This window comes from Triticum dicoccoides, chromosome 7B (genome assembly GCF_002162155.2).
Source record: "Triticum dicoccoides isolate Atlit2015 ecotype Zavitan chromosome 7B, WEW_v2.0, whole genome shotgun sequence".
NCBI lineage: Eukaryota > Viridiplantae > Streptophyta > Magnoliopsida > Poales > Poaceae > Triticum > Triticum dicoccoides.
Window position 1 is genome coordinate 185789474 of NC_041393.1, and position 6256 is coordinate 185795729.

Consider the following 6256-nt stretch of genomic DNA (forward strand, 5'->3'; position numbering starts at 1 on the left):
CGGGGCTCCGGTATTTAAGGGGGCCAGGGGGGCAAGGTGGCATGGGGGAGGGGGCAGAGGAGGCGGCGGCGGGAGGCCGAGCGGCGTACGGCAACGGCGGCGTGGTGGCTCGGGACTCTGTCCCGAGCTCGGGGACGAGCGGCGCGGCTGGGCTGGCTGGGCCGTGGCCTGGCTGGCTAGCTAGGCCGGCCCAGTCGGCGGAAGTTTTTTTTTTAAAATAAAACAGACAAATAAAAAATAAAAATAAAAGAAATAAAAATATATTATATAGGCATATAATATTTCAAAATTTGCAGAAAAAGATTTCCTACAACATGAACATTAGTCTAAATTCAAATAAAATACACACAAGTTCAAATAAAGCAAATAGTGCTTCTGCTCTAATAAAATCCACTAAAAAATCATTTTCAAAATACCAAAATGACTTCAAATTAATTTCTCTCCAATTTTCTGATGTAGGCAATCATGTTACCCTATTTTCGGTATATTTTATTTTTGGAGAAGAATAATTTGAATAAAACTCAAATAACTCCAAACTGAAAATAAATTCAAAAGAACTTTGAATTTAATTCCTTGAAACTCCCAACTCATATTTCATATGTTTTCAAGAAGTCATTTTATCTTCGCTCGTGAAAATCATTGAGTTGCATAAAGTTTCAGAATTGGAAATATTCTCAAATGAAATTCAAATATTTTCAACACCCCTTGTCATTTAAATAAATGGAAGAAGTCATGTCATCTTCTCTCCAAGGTTTTGTGATGAAAAGAATTTGAATTTCAGAAGATCATAAAAGCAAAAATGAAAGTTTGGAAAGTCCTTTTATTCCCTCTCATTTAACTTTCAAAAAGTTTCAAATTCACTCATTTTCAGTCAATGAATCAAATAATCAATCAAAACTATCTATTTGTTTATAACATTCCAAAATTTAGAATTTTGGGATGTTACAGCATGACATTGTATTGCCGCGCAAAACTCTTCTCTTTTTCTCTACATGTTCGGCATGACTGTGTACAATATCTGACATGCATACGAAAAAATATGGTGAGATTATGTAAGGAGAGCATGCAGAAATTTAGAGTGATGGTAACATCGAGTGGATGGATCCAAAAATAATGATAGCACGCTGATGATTGCTTTAAATTAATAAAAAGACAGATGATGATTGCTTTACTATTTTTTTCCCACCCAAGATGAACAACATAGGCATACCTTAGGTGAACCAGATATTAGACAGACATACTATTCATTGCTGCCTCGATATGTGCCCCACAACTAATTTAGAACTCAAGTTTGAACATTAATTTGGACCTGACTTGGGAGTCCAAGAGCTGAACAGGACGATAAAGTAGCAGGTAAGTTTAAGCAATGCATAACATAAGCAGAAACAAAAGAGTGCGACCTCTCTTGTGGACCCGTGTACTCCTCAGGTTCATCTCCTGAGTCGATGATGGTGATGCCGTTGCGGTGGGTGCCGGCGGCAGGGAAGGAGATCCGAGGAGGCGAAAGACGGTCAGGAATCGTGATGTCTGGTTTGGTGGATGCTTCTGTCGATGGAGCAGCTCAGGTGAGGTGGACGACGTCACGGCAGGAGCAGGAAAAACCACACAAAGTTCCCTTCGACACGTACCTGTAACTGAAGTAATTCTGTAAGGGCTCATGTGGCTTGCATGATTCTTAAAACGCATGGATAGAAAAAACACCGGAATAGGATAGGAAAATGCACATGGTAAATAGAGCATTTGTAAACACAGGATTTCTGTCAACTTGCGTATTTGGTTTACAGGAATTGGAAGAGTAGAGGAATGCAAAGAAACATGGCCAAAATAAAGAGAAACCATATGAAAGCATGTACAGTTAGAATGTTATTCTGGCACTAATGCACTTGGTCTTGTTTTCGTGCATAGGATTTTGAAAAGTAGGTCCAGGTGGATGTTTTGCTTCATTCCTTTCAACAAAATGCATGAATAATTGAATAGTAGAGTGCCATTGGAAAATTCCCTATTGCTATGTTTTCCCGTTGAACCAAAATAGCCCTAATGGACCGACGTGAATGTATAGTAATAAGTGATGCAACAAGTGTACAACCTCTTTGCCGTAGCCGTGTCACCTCAGCATCATTGGGTTGGTCGCTGAAGCAGTTGAGGCAGAGGTGGGTGTCGGAGGTGTGGAGGAAGATCTGAGGAATCTTTAGACGGCGTCCAGGGCACTGCTCTGTTGTGATGGATCGTTCTGTCGTTGGAGCAGCTCCGGTGAGCCGTAAGACGTCAAGGCTGAAGCAGCACAAGACATACATCGTCAATCTCAAGTGGGATTCTAATAGCATCTCCAATAGATGATGTAAAATGGATGTAAAATTAACATCACCAAAAACCACCTGACTACAACAGATGAGGTAAAAACTGTTGATTCTGAACTTAACTGTCGAAACTGAAATTTACTGTGGAATCTGAATGCTACTATTGAAACTGAACACAATGGTAGCAGAGAGGCACTTGACATGTAGTTTAGGGAGGGCCTGCAGTTCATCTTGAACCTGCACCCCCCTGAGCCGCCAGCCACCACCGGCAGAACCGCCGACCCTAGCGCCGCCTCGCCGCCCCGAAACAACTCGCCACCACCACCCCGGCCAGCCCTCTAGGCCCCCGCCCCCACCCTGAACCCTAAGATAGATAGTGGGGTAGCTCTCCGGCGAGCCCCCGTCCCCGCTGCGGGTGGTTCTTCCTTAACTCCGGCGAGCCCCCCCAACCCCTGAAAATCGACTGACCCGAAAGTCGATTCAGTCGAGTGAAGTGTGGCTTAACCGGAGCAGAGCAGCATCACGAGCGAGGGGAGAGCAGTAGAAGCAGCTGGGCGAGCGAGCGATCGAGCGAGAGCCCGGAGCAGTAGCAGCAGCGCGAGCGAGCGAGCGAGAGCCGGAGCAGCAGCAGCAGATCCGGCTGGTATGGACGCTGCCGCCGATGGTGCCTCGCACTTGGGGAGAGCCGCTGTGGAGATGTCTCCCACGGAGCCGGCTTCAAGGCAGCCGCTCCATGGGGGTGCGGGATGGAGCACCGTCGGCGCCGGGAGGTCGAGTTAAGGAGAAGGTGCGATGCGACGAGTGTACAACCTCTTTGGTGGCGCCGAGTAGGCCTTGACTTCGTCCGAGGAGTCGGTGAGGATGTTGCGGTTCCGGTGGAGCAGGTTAAGGCGACGCTGTGGGGATGGAGCAGCCGCGATAGACGAGGCGATCGTCGGAGCTGCTCCTTGGAGGTGGAGGACGGGCGGCTGAACCGGCGGGACGGCGAGAAGGACGACGGATCTTCATCCGGGGAGGTGGACGAGGGACGTCGAGCTGTTGTGGTGGACGACATCGTCGGGGAAGAGGCTCCAGCTGGGCAGCGGTGACATGGCAGACGGAGGAGGGTGGCATTTCACGGCTGGAGCGGAGAGGTTATGGCGGCCTGGGATTTCGAATGGCGAAAAGGGGGCGATGGGAGGGGGTGAAGCATGACTTAGGGACGCGATTGTCCAAAATGTAGGGTGTGTTACAAAATTACCCCCCACCGATTTGAACTAGCGGCCCTTTCGGCTCAGGGTTAGAAGGGGGATTTCGCGTGTCGGGATTTGGCAGCCGGAGGGAGTTTTCGCGCGCGTTGAATTTTGGGATAGCAAGGCGCGGGTTGTGAAGGCACCAGTTTTGGGAGCACGATATCTGAATTTTCGGGATATAACAAGGCGCGGGTTGAATTTTAGGGACAAGCCTAACGTGTAGTAATATTATACTTGTACGTACCAAATCAATTCGCACTTCCCTCAACCAAAAATAAAATGAAAAAAATAAAACTATTCACACCACACAAAGAGAGAGTCTTGCCCCGTTTTACTATACAAATGCTATTCAAAGCTACTCCCTCCTTCCATCTATATAGGGCCCAATGCATTTTTCGATCTTAACTTTGACCAAATATTAGAGCAACGATATATGACATGCAACTTACACAAAGCACACCATTAACTTAGTCTGTGAAAGGTTCTTTCAATGATATAATTTTCACATTGTGCATGTCATGTACTATTAATGTTGTCAATAGTCAAAGGCGGTCTTAAAAATCTCATTACGCCCTATATAGATGGAAGGAGGGAGTATGAATCCATGTTATGTCCGATTAAATATTTTCGCTTGCTGTATAATGCATGTAACCTACTCATACCAACATTTTAGTGCATTCCAAATGTCTATACTACCGCTGCAATTTGAACTAAATTTGAATTCGTTTCTCTATTTCAATAAGAATCTACAATTATGATTGTTTCCAACTTCAACAATCATTCGTGTATTACCTTAATAACACACCACATGATTACTATAGAGATAGATATGAACTATGTGTACTACGTGAACTCGAATTCTATTTTTTGAATACACTTGATGTTGATTCCAAATAATAGTACATTTGATGTACTAACTATATATTCATAATCTAAACCATGTTCCATACGTACACCGTGTTTATCAGACAAAGTATAGTGCCCTGCCCCCTACATTATGACAAGTATTTAGACCTGAGTTGCAAAAGCCACACATTAGCCCAAATTATAATCAATGTTCTACATTATGATATCTTCTTCAAGTATCTGTATCCACTTTTTTATATTGAATTATGATCTTTGTTCGTCTTTTACACCTTCACGATCCTCTTCTATTTGTAGCTAGCTAGCGCTAACTTTCTATCGTGCATGCACACGCCCGCCCCCCTCACACACCCTTAGCGTCCCCTCCATCGCGCACGTTCATTATTTCTCTTTAGGTCGTCCACCAGTGGTGTGTGTAGGCCCCCGACTCCTTCTTTCGGGCACACACCGGTCGATATACCTCTCTAGCCAAGTGGGCCTACAACAAACACATATATACTTCCCCTCTTCTCTTCTCACCGTCCATGCCCCCATATGTCCAATACGATTCCACGCAGGTGCACACTCCCACCCCTCTTTTCATTAATCACATGCTCGCTGCTACGTCTTGAGCTAGCGTTGGTTTTCCAGAAGAGGAGAGGGTGATGCAGCAAGTGTAGCGTAAGTATTTCCCTTAGTTTTTGAGAACCAAGGTATCAATCCAGTAGGAGGCTCCTCCAAAGTCCCACGCGCCTACACAGACAAACTGAGAACTCGCAATCAACGCAATAAAGGGGTTGTCAATCCCTTCACGGGCACTTGCGAAAGTGAGATCTGATAGAGATAGTATGATAAGATAAATATATTTTTGGTATTTTATAATATAGATGCAAAAAGTAAAGATGCAAATAAAAGTAGATTGAAAGCAAATATGATAAGAGATAGACCCGGGGGCCATAGGTTTCACTAGAGGCCTATCTCGAGAGCATAAGTATTACGGTGGGTGAACAAATTACTCTCGATCAATTGATAGAAAAGTGAATAATTATGACGTTATCTAGGCATGATCATGTATATAGGCATCACATCCATAACAAGTAGACCAACTCCTGCGTGCATCTACTCCTATTACTCCACACATCGACCGCTATCCAGCATGCATTTAGAGTATTAAGTTCACAAGAACAGAGCAACGCATTAAGCAAGATAACATGATGTAGAGGGATAAACTCATGCAATATGATATAAATCCCATCTTGTTATCCTTGATGGCAACAATACAATACATGTCTTGCAACCCTTTTTGTCACTTGGTAAGAATACCGCAAGATTGAACCCAAAGCTAAGCACTTCTCCCATGGCAAGAAAGATCAATCCAGTAGGCCAAACCAAACCGATAATTTGAAGAGACTTGCGAAGATAACTCAATCACACATAAAAGAATTCAGAGAAGATTCAATTAATATCCATAGATAAATCTGATCATAAACTCACAATTCATCGGATCTCGACAAAAACACCGCAAAAAGAGATTACATCGAATAGATCTCCACAAGAGAGGGGGAGAATATTGTATTGAGATCCAAAAAGAGTGAAGAAGCCATCTAGCTAATAACTATGGATCCGTAGGTCTATGGTAAACTACTCACAACTCATAGGAGGGGCAAGGATGTTGATGTAGAGGACCTCCGTGGTCGATTCCCCCTCCGGCAGAGTGCCGGCGAAGGCTCCAAGATAGGATCTTGCGGATACAGAAGGTTACGGTGGTGGAAATTGTGTTTCATGGTGCCCCTGGATGTTTTCGGGGTCCGTAGGTATATATAGGAGGAAGAGGTATGTCGGTGGACGCCCGAGGGTCCCACGAGACAGGGGGGCACGCCCTAT